At 43.0% G+C, this 18,717-nt stretch overlaps 1 protein-coding gene across 6 annotated transcripts in view; it reads left to right on the top strand.

Moving 5' to 3' along the window:
• SMYD3 (SET and MYND domain containing 3) overlaps positions 1-18,717 on the top strand; it is a 758,748-nt gene that overhangs the window by 271,915 nt on the left and 468,116 nt on the right. The window lies entirely within an intron of this gene.

The following is an 18,717-nucleotide window of genomic DNA, read 5'->3' as shown; positions in this document are numbered from 1 at the left end:
TCTGTTTAACCTTTAAATACTGGGATTATGAAAGGCTCAGTCCTGAGCTTTCTTCTCCTTTCTTTCTCATTAAAGAAACGCTCTCCTTAAAGGATTCTAATTTATTTCTATGACTTTAAATACCCTCTTTGATGCCAATATACTAAAAAAAATTGTATCTGCTGCCCTGATTGCTATACTGAGCTCTAATTCGTATGTCCAGCTGTCTACTGGCCATCCTCACTTGGATATTTGAGAAGCATCTCAGACTCAACATAGCCAGAGCAGAACTCTTGATTCCTCAGCTCCCTCTGCCATCTTCCTTTTCCTGCTGCTTTTTTTTCCCACCTCAATAATTACCCCCAGTCAAGCGCTCAGTACAAAAATCTAGTCATTATTCTTGATTAATTTTTTTTCTGTCACCCCCATCACCATTGAATTCATTAGCAAGTCCTATTAACATTTTCTTTAAAATGTGTCTAAAGTCTGTTTCCCCTGCTTTCTTTGCCACCAGTATAGTCTAACGTAACATCGTATCTTGCCTGAGCAATCATAGTGGTCTTCTTTCTGTCCTTCCTCCTTCTTCTTCCTTTCCTGCTTGTCTATAATCTTTCTCAGTAGTGCTCACAATGACCTTTTAAAATATAAATTAGATAATCCCTGCACCTTCCCTTAAAACCTTCCATCGACTTCCATTACACCTAGAATACTGTGTGAATCCCTTATGCTATTTCAGTACTAATGTATCTGCCCCTGGGTTTCCAGTTTCAGTACTAATATATCTGCCCCTGGGTTTCCTCTCTGATGTATTGTTATACTTTGGATACATCCCCTTCACCACACCTCAGCCACACTGGCCTTCTTTCTGTCCCTTTAACCTATCAAGTTCATTTTCAGACAGAACCCATGCAGTTGCCAGTTCCTGTGCTTGTACTGCTTTGGTCTGCAGGTCACAGTTCAAATGTCACCCCCACCCCAGAAAGGTCCTCTTTGACCACTCAGTCTAAAGGAGCTTCCCCTTACATCTACTAGATCATATTCTCCTTGGAGGATTTAGCATTATCTGAAGTATTTTTGTTCACTTATTTGTTTACCTGTTCATTGTCTCTCAGCTTTATGAGGAGAGGGTCCTTTTGCCAGTCTTGTTCCCTCTGGTAGGCAGTGTACAAAGAAAGAAAAAACAGAACCCCCAGAGAAAATGTGTCGAATGAAAGATGCTCGGAAGCATGCTTGTAAATAAAAGAATCTGAATCCTCTTACAATGAGAAGTCTTTAAAATGAAAAGAATCCTTCAGTTCTTTTTAGTTTATAATTGAAGCTGATTATGAAAATAAGCCAGACTGAGTGCTATGATGTGATTAAGTTCATCCAAATGAAATTATAGAATTTAGCGATTCCAGCATATTGTAATTACTGAAGTATTCCATATTGGAAAGGACCATTTAGTGTACAAAATTCCAGTCAGCTGTGCTTGTCAGGTAAGGGAAAAATTAATGAAGAAGGAGGAAAACAGAGAAGGGGTAATAGTCCTACAAAGTGACTCTAAGGTTTGGTCAAATCTTTGTGTACCTTCAATACCTACAGTGTAGTCGTAGGTCCATAAGAAAAGCAACGAGTGTCACCTTTCTGGTGACACTGACTCCATTTTCAGTCTATACATAAGATGACAAAATGAGTAAATACTTTGTAAGGTGCTATATGCCTCCCCAAAGCAAGAGATCCAGGAACAAGAAGCTAAAATTATGGAGTTTGGAAGGTGTCTGAATTTTACAGGAGACTCAGGCTGCTTCTGTCTCTTCCAGTTCAATAGTTACCCCCAGTCAGGTGCTCAGGACCAAAATCAAGGCATCACCCTTGATTAATTCTTTCTATCATCCCCCACCACCATCCCCTTCATCAGCAAGTCCTGTTAGCATTCTGAGAACACCCTCACTATCTGGCAACACTGCTGTCTTCTTGGCTCACGGAAACAGTTGTGAGTGGTAATACATCTGGAGCCCCACGTCTTCCTTACGGTCACTTTTCTCCTCAGCCCTGGGTACAGGAGACTCTTGCCTGAAGAGACCTCTGTTCCCCTCCCTGCCGTGAATCAAAGGATTGGGCAGATGGGTAAAAGCTCTTTGCTGGAAGCTTCCGAAAGGAATCTACAAATTACTGATATCAGAAACAGGAAATCTGTGACAATGCCTGTCAAGGGCTCTCTGTATGCTATAGGAAACTAACTTCGTCTGTCTTCATGCTATGGGGAATAAACTAACTTCATTGGAAAGATATCCATGTATTAGATGTGAAATTACAATATTAGCGCATATACGATTTAGCATCAAATGTACCATGGTTATTACTGTAGGATAACTCTGCCCCTTCTAAGCTGCGTGGTGACCCACTCGTTATATTCTGTAGATTTCTTCAGGAGACAATGAGAGGCCACTGAAGTGTGACTGTAGAACATGGAGTTCTTTGCATCCTTCAGTTTATATTAATGTTTTAGGTCTAAACTTTTCTTTTTCCCTCAATTGAAGTCACCTTTGACTCCTTTGTGAAAGGAGTAATGATAAAAGTTTTGACTTCTTCTTGTCAAGGGGGATTTCATAAATTAAGGAAGGATATATTCATTAAGAACTTACTCTATGACAGGTGCTCTTGCTGGTAACTTTTATATATTTTATATAATTCTCAGAAGGACCTTGTGAATTAGGTCTTATTGTGCTTGTATTCAAATGAGGAGATGGAGGCTGTGAGAAATTAAGTTACTTGTTTAGATTACACAGCTAATGAGGCACAGATTGGCTGAAATCCTGTTCTCATTTCTGAATTCAGTCTATTTTCTGTAATATGGATCTCTCTGTGCTTTATTCCTTATCTGTAATAAAGTCAGTAATGATGCCTATCATATCTATTTCTTAGAGCTATGAGAATCAGATGAATATGAACACAATACCTATACAAATGTCAGGTTCTTTTATGATTATTAGTAGCATTAATTTGGCCACATTACCAAAGTGTTCTTTTAATTCGCTGTCACTTTATACAGGATTTCTGAATACAGCAGTGGGTGGATATTTTGTTTGATAGATTCCTTGTAGTTATGTTTGGGTTTCTTTGAGAACGAGTTTTACACCCTTCCAATTGTTGGCAAATATTCATACTGAAGAAAAACTGCCCATCTGTTCAGCTGCTAGCCAAAACATCACAAACAGTCAAAATAGCAGATTCAACCCTACGTGAATTGTGATGAGGCAATATAACAGGACATAAGTCATGTTATCATGGGGTCTTTGGGGTGCCACTTTTCCGGTCGGAAACCTGGGGCTGGCGATGCCCTTGCCTGACTTTGCTGGGACCTGCTGGGCTTGCTCCACCCACTCTCCCTGGCAGGCTGCGCTCAGCTCATGCTACCAGCCTGGATCCCATGCTTCTGAGGGAGTCTGAAGTCAGGCCGGAGTGGTGAGGGGTGTGTGTGAGCAAATGTGGGGTCCGCCCATTGTGCAGTCAGACACAGCAGCTGCTGCTGTGGTGTGGGCAGCTCCAGGTGCTTCATGAGCACCAGCTCTCTGTGGCTGGACCAGGTGCACTGCAAGCAGCTTTCCTGTCTGGCACCGGGGAATGTGGTGACATCCTGGAAACTTGGAGATGTCAGGAACCACAGGGCCCCAAAGAGGGGCTCAGAGCCCTGGCTCAGGGAGCGCCAGGTCTGGGCTACCTGAAGGGTTGCAGCTCTTCTCTCCTTCTCTTCACCTGCAGTGTGGCCAGCAAGGGGCATGCTTTAGCCCTGTTTGTGTTACAGCAGCTCTTTTAGCCTCACCATTTGGTGAGTCCTGAGTTCTTGTCCTGTGACCAGGAAGAATGAGGTTTGCAATGTGGAGGGTGAGTAAGATGAAGAGGAGCTTTATTGAGCAATAGAACAGCTCAGAGAAAACCCGCAGTGGGCAGCTCCTCTCCGTAGCCAGGATGTCCCGACGAGTGTTCGGCTCCTTGGCAGACAGGGTTGCCCCCTCTGCTGGTAGTCATCCCAACAACTGTTCAGTTCTCAGCAGAGAGGGTGGCTTGTCTCTTTGGCTAGTTGTTCCCTTGTCTGCAGCCCTCGGTGGAGAGGAGGCCCTAGAGTAAGACGCTGTTCTCTGCAGGCAGGTTGTCCCGTCATCTGCAGTTCTAGGCGGAGAGGATAGCTCCTCTCTGCAGCTGGTCATCCCATCCTCTCTCTGTCCTCTCAGCAGAGGAGGCCCTGGAGTGGATTGCCCCCCTCTGCAGCCGGGAGTCCCATCTCCGCAGCTCTCAGTCTGGAGAGGAGACCCTGGAGTGGGTAGATCCTTTCTGCAGCCGGTAGGTCCTCGCTGCAGCTGGTCATCCCAACGTCTGCTCAGCTCTGACTGAGCCTGGGGCCTTTACGGGCCTCAGAGGGGAGCAAGTTCACACTGATTGGTCCATGGGCGGCCATGGGCGAGCTCAGAAAAGGCACCACAGGTTCCCACTCCATTCCCCAGAACTGGCAGCCCGGCCCCCAGCCTTCAGGCCCTTCCTGACCTGACAATGGGGCCTCACTGGTGGCCCGGCCCCGTCCGCCCGGGAAGCCGTCCGTCCCCGCACCGTGGCCCCGGCCCCGTCCGCCCGGGAAGCCGTCCGCCTCCTGCTGCTGTTCCTGGTGCCCGGACTCAGCCCTGACTTTGCTCTGAGGTCGGAGTGGGCACCGACAGCAGAGAGGAGCCAGGCAGGGGGAGCAGGCATTTCTGAGACTGCGAGGGCAGTGGGGGCCTTCCTGGGCGTCCCAAAGTGCAGGGATGTCTGGGGCCACAGTTGTGGTTTGGTCGGCCGCAGCCGTGCCCAGGCAGGTGGGGCTCCCACCCGCTCCGTGGAGTGGGAGGCCCGGGTCTGCAGCGGTGGTTTGGGAGGCTGCAGGTGCCCGGGTCTGCAGCGGTGGTTTGGGAGGCTGCAGGTGCCCGGTGGGTCGGGGAGGTGGGTCGGTGCGAGGGGCGGGTCTTCTCCCTGCTCTGTGGAGTGTGGAGGCCCAGCCAGTCCTCCTGGCTGAAGCTGGTGTGATGGTAGCAGTGGGTCGTCTGGAATGGCCACTACCATCAGTATCCTGGTCAACAGATGTGGAAGGAGGTAGCATCCGTTTGGGGCAATTTAAGATTTTCATCATCTAAATTTAAGGCTGGGCTTAGAGGAACATAAATGCCAGAAGATTGCATTTAGATGTCATTATGTTTGGAATCGAATGAGCAGCAATGGTGAAGCAGTATATTTCCCTGACACCCGCGTGGGACCTGCCACCGGGGGTTCTGTTTCCTGACCCGCAGCTCTCAGCTCCTCACAGGAGGGAGTGAACCGCGTGGGAAGTGGAGTCCGCCCGCCGCTCCGGCACCGGCAGTGAACCCCCCTCGCTCCAATCTGCCGCCTTCCACCCCTCACGAAACGGGGCGTGCAGGTGAGTGAGGGTAGCAGCCTGGGTGAGTGGTTTTTGGGCGCTGGCAGGAGCCAACTCTGTGCTGGCCCCGCAGCTACATCTGGGGGCTGGGAGTGCCTGCGCCCCCAGAAGCCCCACAGGGAGTGTTACTCTGCCCTCCGTGGGCGGCACCGGGACCGTGGGTGGCACGGGGCGTGTTACTCTGCCCTCCGTGGGCGGCACGGGGCGTGTTACTCTGCCCTCCGTGGGCGGCACCGGGACCGTGGGTGGCACAGGGCGTGTTACTCTGCCCTCCGTGGGCGGCACAGGGCGTGTTACTCTGCTCTCCGTGGGCGGCACGGGGCGTGTTACTCTGCTCTCCGTGGGCGGCACGGGGCGTGTTACTCTGCTCTCCGTGGGCGGCACGGGGCGTGTTACTCTGCCCTCCGTGGGCGGCACGGGGCGTGTTACTCTGCCCTCCGTGGGCGGCACGGGGCGTGTTACTCTGCTCTCCGTGGGCGGCACGGGGCGTGTTACTCTGCTCTCCGTGGGCGGCACGGGGCGTGTTACTCTGCCCTCCGTGGGCGGCACGGGGCGTGTTACTCTGCCCTCCGTGGGCGGCACGGGGCGTGTTACTCTGCCCTCCGTGGGCGGCACGGGGCGTGTTACTCTGCCCTCCGTGGGCGGCACGGGGCGTGTTACTCTGCCCTCCGTGGGCGGCACGGGGCGTGTTACTCTGCTCTCCGTGGGCGGCACGGGGCGTGTTACTCTGCCCTCCGTGGGCGGCACGGGGCGTGTTACTCTGCCCTCCGTGGGCGGCACGGGGCGTGTTACTCTGCCCTCCGTGGGCGGCACGGGGCGTGTTACTCTGCCCTCCGTGGGCGGCACGGGGCGTGTTACTCTGCCCTCCGTGGGCGGCACGGGGCGTGTTACTCTGCTCTCCGTGGGCGGCACGGGGAGTGTTACTCTGCTCTCCGTGGGCGGCTTGTGTGTTCACAGCTCAGTGGACCCTCTGCCTTTTCGTGTGAGGCCAATGCCTTCCGCTAACGAGGGCAAAGGGTCACGGTGACAGCTTTTTTTGTATTCACACTCGTGGTTCCCGAACTCTTGTCTGGCATGTGGGAGAAGTGAAGTCACACGAATGAAGTGAAGGATGGTAAATGCGGGGAGGTTTATCGCCGGTGGAGGCGGCTCTCAGTGGCAAGGTGAGCTGGAAAGGGGATGGGGCAGGAGGGTACTCTGCCCGCGAAGTCCGGTCATCTCTGGCCAGATTCTTCTCCAGGGTTACCCCGTTAGGCTCCATCTGAAGTCAGGCTGCTTCTCTCCGACATCCAGCTTCAGTCTTTGATGTCCAGGTGCTTCTCCTCTCTCTGTTGGCTGGTTCTGGGGTTTTTATAGGCACACGGGTGGGTGGGATGTGCCCATGGGTGGTTTTGGAAAAGGCAACATTCAAGCGGGGAAACAGGGTTGTAGGTTCTACTTTGGGCCGTGGTTTCAGGCTTGAAGGTGGGGTTTTGTTGGCGACCACCATTTTCTGCCTGGAATTTATCTGCCCCCTGCCCCTATCAATAGTTGGAGGGAAAAATCCGGAGTTTTAGTTAACTTAAGCCCAACCTATGTAAAAGAGAGGCTTGACAACTCCTAGGCATACAGATAAGGCTATTGGTGCTCTGTGAAATGGCGATCTACATCCCTGGAAACGGGGTAGGATTGAGAACGTTGGTCATTTCCTTCCCGCAGTATCCTGTGTTTTCCAGAAGCACGTGATTGTTTTGCTCTGATCTTCCTGAATGTCACTAGTTTCCTCTTTCTCTAAAGCATGTTTGTTGTGTGCAGAACTAGTATAGCTTCAGGCTTTTGGCTGAGATACCCATGAGTATTACTGCTTTTTTGTTTTGTTAAATAATTTTTATTGAACGCAAAGTATCTTAAATATAAGGTACAAGTAACAGTAAACAAACAACTTGCATAGCAGTCAACCAGTCTGAGAAAGACAATGTTGCCACTACTTTTTTTTTGGAGATGGAGGAGTCTCGCTCTGTCGCCCAGGCTGGAGTGCACTGGCCGGATCTCAGCTCACTGCAAGCTCTGCCTCCCGGGTTCACGCCATTCTCCTGCCTCAGCCTCCCGAGTAGCTGGGACCACAGGCGCCGCCACCTCGCCCGGCTAATTTTTTGTATTTTTTAGTAGAGATGGGGTTTTACTGGGTTAGCCAGGATGGTCTCGATCTCCTGAGCCTCCCGAAGTGCTGGGATGACAGGCGTCAGCCCCCGCGCCCGGCCTGTTGCCACTACTTTTAAAGCTGCACAACTCCTCCTCTCTCTTGTCTCCTTCTCCACCCCACGAAATAATCACTGTCTTGAATCTTATGTTTCTTTCACTGGTTTTTCTTTACAGGTTTTCTTGTATGTATTGAAAGCAATTTTTTATGTGTTACAATTCGATATGTTTTTAATTTTACTCATGTCGGAGTGTGCGTATTCTTGTCTACTTTCTTTTTTTGACCCAGTGTTCTGAGATTTATTCGTGATGGCGCTTGCAACTGCGGCTCATTCAGCTTCATCGCTGTATCATTATCTATTTTATGAATGGACCATAGTTTATTTATTTTCTGTTTTTAACTGTTGCACACATCATTGCCATGAGCATTCATGTATTTATCTTCGTTGAACATGTACAGGAGTTTTTCTCGGCTATATAACTTGTAATGGAATTTTTGGGCCATGAGTATGCTTATTGCAGTATTCACTAGATAATGTCAAATTGTTTTTGAAAGTTGACTTCATTTGTACTGAACCGTCTGTGATCAGAGTTCCCATTGTTCCAAATCTTCACCAGCATTTGACGTTGTGGGATTTAAAAACTGTTGCCAATTTTTATATTAGCACTTTTAATTACGATTATATTTATGATTTCTAGATGGTATTTTTTTCCTAGCTCGACATTAAAAAAATTTCTTTATCCTTCCTCATATTTTCAATCTCTTATTCCTTTAAATATCTGAAACATATTTACTTTAAATTCTGATAATGCCAAATTATAAGCTCTTTGTGAGTTGATTCAGCAATGTAATACTTCTGCTGAGTCTCGTTCAGTGGTCTTTGTTTCTTTGTTTTCTTTGTGAGTGTTTGTTAGTTTATTTATTTATATTTTGAGGCAGGGTCTTGCTCTGTTGCCCAGGCTGGAGCGCAGTGATACAATCTTGGCTCACTGCAACCTCTGCCTCCCGCGCCCAAGCGATCCTCCCATCTCAGCCTCCCAAGTGGCTGGGAGCATAGGCACACGTCACCACGCCCAGTTAATTTTTCATAGAGATGGGGTCTCTTATGTTACCCTGGCTTGTGATTTTTTTTTTTTTTTAAGCTGTAAGTTCGTGCTCTTTAGAAATTCTTTGAGGCCTGGATTGAAGATACATTCACCCTGAGTGAATTTGCCTTTTGTTCTGATGGATAACTAAGGCATTAACAACCTTGGATCCTTCTAAGGTTAATTTCTGAGCTTGAGGTTTCTTTTCCCAGAAAGATAATATAACTTTAGGCTATAAGCTTGGTTAGATGCCAACTTCTGTTTATGACTCTGGAAAATAATTATCCCCCTCTATCCAGTGTTTAGGGTCTAGATTGACAACTTCTTTGCTCTCCCTCCTATGGAATAAATTTATTCTACTTTACAATTATTCTAACTCACAGAATATAGTCCTTGGAAAATCCTGGGTCTATTCACCAGTTTAGGTTTAGACTTTCCAGTCTGTGTGAGGCCCACACACAGCCTCAAGTGCTTTGTGCCCATGTCTCTGTCAAGAGTAAACCTCAGACCTCAGGTTAGCTCAATGTTTCCAGTTAGAACGCTAGCTTCAGAGTTTACTTTCCGGCCTGGCATCTTGTTACTTGACTTTAATACTCTAAAGACATTTCTTTCTTATCACTTAAATAATGAATTTTATTTTAATTTTCTCTTTTTAAATACAACTTCTTATATGCCTTTATTTTTCTTCGTATTTTTATTATAAATATTTTTAATCATGCAGAAAAGGTGAAGGAATACAACCAGAAATGTAGCACCTAGATTCATTAATTGTTAGCATTCTCAAAACAAAGACATTCTCCTTTCTAACAGTGCCCTAGCACATCTTAGACAATTAATAACAATTCGCTTATATTTTCTGTAATATCTAATCCATATTTAGATTTTTCCACTTGTTCCTAAATATGTTGTGCATATTTTTCCCCAAATGAGGATACAAACAATGTAGTGATGCATTTAAAGGATATTTGTCAGTGTGTCTATTTGGGTCGTTTGGGTCACCATATTGTCCGATATGGAAATGTACTTTATTGTTTGGTGTTTTCTGAAGTGTACTTTTGACTTTTTTTTAAATTTTGAGATGGAGTCTCACTCTATTGCCCAGGCAGGAGTGCCGTGGTGCAATCTCGGCTCACTGCAACCTGTGCCTCCTGGGTTCAGGTGATTCTCCTGCCTCAGCCTCCTGAGTAGCTGGGATTGCAGGTGCGCACCATCACACCTGGCTAATTTTTGTATTTTTAGTAGAGACGGGGGTTTCACCATGTTGGCTGGGCTGGTCTTGAATTCCTGACCTCATGATCTGCCCCCGTTGGCCTCCCAAAGTGCTGGGATTACAAGTGTGAGCCACCGTGCCCGGCCTTGAGTTTGTTTTTCATATTAGTCCAGAGTGCTCCATCTTTTGCTCTCTCTTCGATTTCCTTGTGAGTTATTGACCGTTAGGGTATACAATAGAAAAAATATTTTTATGTCCCTTTTAAGGAATCGTACCTCTCAAGTGGAAGATACACACTGACTTTCATCCAAATAGTTACACATTTTAGATTTTTGTCATGTCAATGGACTCATCTCAGGCAAGATTACACCCCAGGACTTCCTTTAAAAAAAGAAAGTGACATTGGCTTTACATAACAGAACCAGTTTGGACATTTCTTTGGACAGTTGAATTCCGCTGACCCCTTTTTGTGGTCTGCTGCTGCTCAACCCAGCTGCATGAAGATAGGACAGAGAATGATGGTGATTAAGAGTGATCCAAATGACTTTGTGGGAGAAGACAGATGGATAAATATTTTTTCTTAAATGCAAAGCTAACTTAATGTTACTGCTCATTCCTGGTAACTTTCTTTAGGGCTTAAGACTTGATGAATTTAATGTTGCCTGATAAAGTTTTAAGATGGCTCAGCAGTAAAAAAAATATGGTGTCTTTGAATAATAATGAGCGCCAAGTAAGAAACATGGGTGTGCTGACTCTTTCTGATGATCTCAAAGTTATTTATGTATTTAACTACATGTATAAAGCCCCTGTGTGTGTGTTTTTCTTTGTCACTGACTTCACAGCAGCTCAGTAGGATTTTAAGTATTTATATTTTATATTTTCCTGCACCTGCCCCATGACAATATACATAGACCATGCAAACAAAGATGTATTTAGTGAAAAGATTGCAAAACTGTTTTATTACTGTCCTGATCTCCGTCGGAAATGAAGCTGCTCTTTCAAACACTCTTTAGGCATACTATCTAGCAGTCAGTAATTGTGCAGATTATAATCATGAGCTTCTCTTCAACATGTGTATGGCTATTGTGATAATAACTGATGAATCACTGCATTTTAATTGGAATGAACAAAAATAGAAAGCTCAGTGGCAGCATTTTCTGGGGAGGTAAAAATCTATATCAATAAAGAAAAGTAAGTCTTTCCTTGAATTTTACTTACTAGAAAGTGAAAAAATGTATTTGATAATAGAACATATATATATATATGCTTTTCTGGTACTGCTAACATACACATGAGCAGATAATTTGGGGGCTCAGCAAGTTTAGCTGCAAAATGGCTTCACTATTCTCCATTCCTCTTTGTTTTAATGATCATTCCTCCATATTCAGAAGATTCTGTTTCTTGATTTTTAGGACTGTTCCTAAATATTCTGGTAGCTGTCTTTGGAAGATTGAAAAAGTGTTTTCTCTTGTCCTTATAGAAAATGTTGGATAGGGCAGAACCTTCTCTCTTCCTGAAAGAGACAACTGATCTAAAGCAGTTTCTCTCTTAGCCTTACTTCTTGGGGGCATATTGATTCCATATTTACTTACTTTGGCATGCTAATTTTAAAATTCCTTACTTTTTATTTTAAACAATTCCTTCATATATTTCACTTAAGTAAATGAGCTGATATTATGAACTTCAATGTATTGGTTTCGAAACTCATCTCTGTTTTTTTTCCTTTGTTTTACCTCATATACAGTTAATTGACAATTCTGTTCATTTTTCCTTTGAGATATCTTGCCATGCTTGGTTTACCATTCTCGCACAGAGTACACAACTCATAGCTAGATTGCTATGACATTTGTCTCCTCTCCTCTTTGGTTATCTTGCATTCTTTTACCAGATAAAGCTTTTACAAATATAATATCTCCCAACTGTTTTGTGACCTAGGATGTGAAATCTAATCTGTGACTGGATTTCTAGACTCCTCTCTTGTTTTTTTCAACCTTATCATCCGCAACTTGCCATTGTAAAGACCAAGTTCCAGTGTTCCATTAGACCAATACCACCATTTCTATAAACAAACACACACAAACATTAAGAACCACAGTTTGACTACTTCTGGAACAGTACCTAAAAGATTACACCATGACCATCTTTTGCCTCTCGGTGTTAGAAGGGAGCTTTCGGTGTTATAGGAGAGTCACCAAACAGGACAGTTTATGGAAACCAGCTCTGCAGAGCTCTTGATAGCCGGAGTTCACAGAGACGATGAACTGGGAAATTCAGGGGGCTCCAGAAAGGTTCTTCTTGAAGGAAGAGAAAGAACTGTATTCAACGAGAGAAAGCAACGGAAAAGCACACTAGTTCTTTATTTGTAGACAGGTTTAAATCTGGGGTTTACTCACTGGCCAGTGGCCATTACAGATGCTAAGATCTTCTCAGGGATCATGAGATGATCATCATGCTGGAGTGAGTGGAGCCAGGGAGGGGAGCGTCAGAGTGGGACTGGTTTGACCTTCCAGCAGGGCCACTATCCTGGCATGGAAGTGCAGTAGACAGGGCAGGTTGGGTGAACAAACCAGGAAGCTGAGTGTTCCCCTGCCCTTGTTCTAGCAGACTTTGAGTGCAGGGCCTGAGAATTTCCTGTTGATTTCTGCTTCCCTGTTTTGCTCATGTGATTCCTTTGCAGTGGGTGCCTTTCTCCTATCCATTTTCTCAAATGTCACTTGTGCTATAATGGTAGAAACATGGACTTAGGAGATAAACTGACTCAAAACTCACTTGAGTTTTGTCTTCTTGCGGATGAGCTGGGTGACCCTGGCCAACGTACTTCACCATTCCAAATCTTCAGTTTGCTCCTTTGATAATGCAGGTATTAACATATATGCTGCTGTGTAAGCACTGGAAAGTCTGGCCCTCGGTGCTTGGGTTTAGAAAAGTGCTTCTGTCAGCATCCATAGTCACAGGTAACTGACAAAAAGAGCATGTAATGTCATGTGTATCTGTGTCTACATCATATGAGATTTAGAGGAAGGTTGAAAGAATACTAATTTCCCTTGACAGAATTCTTTTAATTTTATTCATTTCTCTGCATCCTCCACTCTTTAGTTTATCTGATGGTAGATGGTTAGCAGTTGTAGACAGTGTCATCCCCTGCCCTGGATGATACTAGAGCTCCTTTTGTAGACAGATTGTACATTCTGACACCAGAGAAATGCTGTACCTGGAGGCCCCGTATCTTCTGGAAGGATACTGAAGGGAGAGCAAGTTACTGAAATCCATTCCTCATAACCCAAGAACGTCCTGTCTGTATTCATGTGCCTTGTGCTTGGTACATACTTGTTTTTTAGATTAACTTAAATTTTATGCTTTTATTACAGTTGTTCTCTGTGGAAAATATTAACCAAATTTATTAGATCTTTATGGAAATGAAAAACTGCTGGTCTGAAAATGCTTGGGAAACTTAGGAGTACTATCATTCAACTTGGCAGTACTTGATACCAGTGAGAGTTGAAGTTCTGAGTTGAAATAAAACAGATCAGTTAATAGGAAGTCAAATGAGACTGATAGATTTTATTTATTGAGACATTTTTCTGGTGACCAAATATGCATAGATAGTCAATACAAAAAACCTAGAAAGGCATAGAAAAAAATAAAGAGAGGAAAGTAAAAATCACCAACAATCATTAGCATTTTCATTTATTCCACTATTTTTTCTATGCATTTATGTATGGCTGCTTTTTTGTTTTCCCTGTTAACATTATAGGAATTCTTTCCTTTCATAAAATATTCTTGAATACCCTAATGGTACTCATTTATCATATAATTATTACCATTATGCATTTAATCATTCTTCTCATATTCAGCATTTTAGTATTTATTATCTAAATGTAGCAGAAATAAATATCTTTTGTTGGCACCTTTATTTCCTTAAAATATTTTACTAGATATACAGTTACAGTGTCAGCATTTTAAATTTGCATATTTAAAAGTTTTGTTGCATATCACTAGCTGTCTTCAAAAAAGTTGATTTAGTTTACCAGCCCAGTGTCTTCTGTAGCAGATGATGACATTTTTATGTCACTACATCCTTACCAGTATTGAATGTTTTAAAAAAATAAAAGCTTTTGATTCTAATTTACTCATTTTGTCTGTGGTAGATATAATCCACCTTAAGTGGAACATTTGTTGTTACTAAATACTTGAGTGGTTATCTGAAGTAATGTCTATTCTTCTGTATTTATGTGACTTTTTCTACCACAAGATAGTACAGGGATTACATTTTACTCATCTTTATGCTACCCATAGAATTTTTACATGGTAGATGTTCAATAAACATGAAAAATAAATATCACACAATATCCACCTTGTTGGATTCCACCACTTACTAACACATCTGCACATATATACTTCAAGCAAATATCAAGTTTCTTTATTGGAAAATGTCATGTAAAGTTCCTAAGTCTCATTTTTGGTAAGACATATTGATAAAAATTACTACCTCTTCCCCCTTTTGACTCCCTCTTCTGTACTTTTTCTACCTTTTTCCTAAAGTAAATATTGGTATTGTCTGTATGCTTTCATCACAGGTACCAATTAATTTAGCAGGAACATTGCCCATCTGAAAGAATTATATATTGTGGTATCGGTGTAGAGATGTTAAAATTTTTAACATTTTTTTGTTATTGGTTAATAAGAGTACGACCAAGACATGAGCTTTAACAGAGATGTGAGATGTGTATTCAACCAGTCTCTGAAAATCATTTGCTTTTTGTGTTTTATGGCAGTACCTTGTGGATCTGCATTTAGAATGATAATTCATGCTAATGACTTTCATATCCCATGAGGTAGCAGAAATCAGTTCTAAAATGGCAGAGTGAAAGGGTGTAGCAAATAAAGTCAATGAGCTGTCAAAGAATTTTTCTTCATCAAACAAGTCCCAAAGCACTGGTGTTATACTGACCTTCCCTCACTCCTCTTTCCTGGATTCTTAGACCCATTTGGTTCATGATTTTTTTTCCCCTATAATAGAAAAATTAACAAACATGTTTGGTCCGTGAAACAGAAGGTATTTGAAAATAATACCTTGGAGCAGTGTCTCAATCTTCAGGAAAATGGTGAAGAGGAAATACAGCATTGATTGCTGTTGCTAGGCAACGATTTTCACAGCAGATGAGCCTGGGACAGTGGTGGTGTCTGCCAGCGCACCGTGCGGGGTAGAAACCAGTGCTGCACTCATGCTTCTGGAAATCAGAATTGAAGCCCTGCACTTCCTCCTTCCTCTCAATTTTCTCTGGTCAAGACCTAAGAAGTTAAGATCACACGGTCAGATATGTAGACTGTGAGAAATTTGGATCTCTTTGGGGATTTTTGGAGAGCTGCGAAGGGATTTGTAGAGCCAATCCTTTTTTTTTTTTTTTTTTTCAGTTTCGCCCTTGTCAACCAGGCTGGAGTGCAGTGGCACAATGTCGGCTCACTGTAACCTCCACTTCCCGGGTTCAAGCGATTCTCCTGCCTCAGCCTCCCGAGTAGCTGGGATTACAGGTGCCCGTAACCATGCCCAGCTAATTTTTGTATTTTTAGTAGAGATGGGGTTTCGCCATGTTTGCCACGCTGGTCTTGAACTCCTGACCTCAGGTGAACCACCCCCTCGGCCTCCCAAAGTGCTGTAGAGCCAATTCTAAAGGAATCAGAATTCCTATTTTATATCAGAAGTGCTATTAGTTTTCTCTTTCATGCATTTATCCATCCAGTCATGCCTATGTCCTCACATATTTAGGGAATATTCAAGGCACCCTGTTACACTTAAGAGTTTGGCATCTCTTACGCGGCTGACATGTGCACTGTAGGTGTGATGGTAGGAACCATTGCTGCAGTGTGGTGTAATGAAGAGCATCCTCTTAGGATTGTGACTCTCAAACTTTAGGGCCCATTGGAATATCCTGGGCAGATTGTTCAAAGATTTCTCAGCCCCACACTTGGTGAGGTCTGTTACCTATTTCCAGACCTCTGGAATATGTCCTGTTACTAGAGGTCTGAAAAGTAACTTAGGAATATGCATTTTAAGCAAGCTCACTAGGTGATTCTGATATTGGTAGTAGAAGAGTCATTCTTGAGAAATACTGAAGTCGAAGGATTAGTGAAGATTTTGACAGAGTTACCAGGTTAGATGTCATTCGTCAGTTGTAATTCATGAACAGGGAGACCACTGACTGGTTTTACCGGTTCAGTGTGTTCCCTCCCAGGTTGGTTCTCCTGTTTCCATTTTGGACTTGCTCTTGATTCACTGGAGTTAGACTAGTTTGGGTTCTTTCCAGAAACTGGGCTGTGATTATTCCTTAGTGGGGAAGCATAGCCCCCCATCACTGCTTGGGACTCACACAAGAGCAAGAAATGCAAGTATACAAAAGTACCCAAGTCTTGATCTCAGTGTTCTGCAGTACAAACCACTAAGACTGAAATTTCAAACTGCCTTTCATTGAAAACAAAAAACAAAAGAACAAGTAAACATCCAAATCAACCAGTTACCTTTTTTTTTTTCACCCCAATGCTGATAATATTTCAGTGACCTGTCAATTATGAATCTGACCAATCTTCTAATAAAACCTTCTATGCTTATAAAGCTTAAGTGATTTTTGCTTATACGGTCTTCTAATAGAGCTCTTTTTTCCCCCCTCTTGTTATATATACTCTGAATCCGAGTTTTGGTCTTAATACAGACCATGTTTAAGATCTTGGCCTTATGCCATATTGTAGTACAGATTAATAATTAATGGTTCTTATTAGTCTGTATAATTAATTAACCATCCATCTATCAAGCTAAATGACTTATAGATGACTTTTACATTTAAAATTGTTCAGAAGTTATTAAGGTCCGTAATTTATCATCACAACCATTTCTGACCTCTTTCTTGGTCCCTCACTGGAATGATGTTCACTGAATGTATATGACACAATATGAAGAAAATTAAGTTGCACTGAAGACATTACCAATATGATAGGGAGGCTTAAAATGTTGGCAGTAATCAATAGTGGGACTTAATTTGTATATTCTGTGATGGAGACATTTTTATTCCATTTAAATTTTTAAAATTGCTTCCATTTTTAAATCAGTTGCCCTCATTTCAGACGATAGTCAACAGCGAAATAATATATTTTCTGAATCTAAACCATCATATGTGGTTTGACCTTTAGCTGAATCCAGTAGTAAAGATCAAAATGAATTATGCTTGAGTAGAAAGGGGTTTTAATGTTGCTTTACACTTGGTTTTCCCTCATCCCACATGCTGTTTAATATTATTGATTCAGCTTGAATGACCATGAGCCAAAAAACGACTTCAGTTGGTTTTGGCTAATGCATTCTTGGATGCTATAGAAGTGCCTGTAACACCTGAATGGTTCTGCATAAATAGTAATGCATTTTTATATCATCCACGGGAGGAAATGCAACATGACTGCCTATGAGCAGCAGAGAACAGGTTTCTAGATGGGTATGTTTTTCCCTTGGTACAAGCGTGTCGCTTCCATTAGCCCTAATAGGGGCTGGGTATTTGCATCTAAGAATTCAGTATTTAGAATATGACAAGCCATGAATATTTGAGGCGTTATTACTGAACCTTTCAAATAAGTTGAAAGGCATAAATGATTTTGAGTACTAGGGAAGTGTAGTAATCCCTTAGAAATGAACTATTCAGAATATTTAACTCTATTATCAATGAAGTATTAGTGAGGAGGGAACTATCCACATGTTCAGATTCATTTCAGCTTAATAGTGTCTTGGTACGTTTTACAGTCATATCGGCTCTTAGTAATGCACTTCACCATGTGAAGTGAGTGAAATAGCCTCAGTCTTGTTCACAGCGACTGGGCCTTTCAAAGTCTCCTTGTTTAATTTGCTGGCATTATGATGGCTCTTGTAGGAGCTCCGTTGCAGAATCAAAATGTGCCTGCAGAGAGACAGCTGTGCTTTCATTTAGCCTATGAGATAATAACCATCATTCTAAAATTATCTTACATCATATAGACACAAATTTCATATCTCACCCTTTTTCCCAACTCTCTCTTCAGATATGACTTTGCTAGAATGAGGCATATACTTCCCTGTCACTCTTCATTTTTTAAAAAACTTTGAGAATGTAGATTTACTTCTGCTCTGGCAGTTTGCACATCTTGGTTAACTAGACCAATTAATGCAAAAGAATAACCCCCAAATTTACTGCTCCCCAGGTTCTTTATTGTCCAGCCCCTGTCTCTTCTTAATGCGATTCCTGTGAAGACTGGAGATTGAGGAATAGATATAGGGAAAAAGTCTCATCTACCCCAAAAGTGAATCTAAAATGAGAAAACTTTCTCAAGCAAATTCTCCCCTAGCAGGCACATGTCATTTATTGTTCTTCCTTCCACTTAGAATTGAAAAAACATGATTCATATCCCATTGTTGTTATAATTTTGTAGACTTTGGAGCTTTCCTTTTTTCTTTTCTGCTTTAGCTAAGTTCTACAACGTTTCTTTGTATGTCCTTTTGTCTTTTCCTGTTTGTAAGTGTCCTTGATAGATATCACCATCATGGCCCTTTCCTTTAGCTTATACTCCTATGTTATGATTTGTTTTCCACGTCACCTTTATTTAGTAACTCCCAGTCCATTGACCTTTTTCACTGCTTATGCTGTATGTAGATGGAAATAAGAAGACACATCCTTACTAGTTCCATCTTGGAGCACTAAGAGATCTTCAGGCTCACAAAGTGAGATTAACCTGCTAACATGGGCCGCTGATAACGATGAGAACACGGAAGAAGAGCCAGTGTAAATAAAAGAGAAACATGCATCCAGACGATAAGTCATGAGGATCT

The sequence above is a fragment of the Macaca thibetana genome, chromosome 1, assembly GCF_024542745.1.
Source record: "Macaca thibetana thibetana isolate TM-01 chromosome 1, ASM2454274v1, whole genome shotgun sequence".
Taxonomy (NCBI): Eukaryota; Metazoa; Chordata; class Mammalia; order Primates; family Cercopithecidae; genus Macaca; species Macaca thibetana.
Note: the sequence above shows the minus strand (reverse complement) of the source record. Positions and strands in the feature narration are given on the sequence as shown.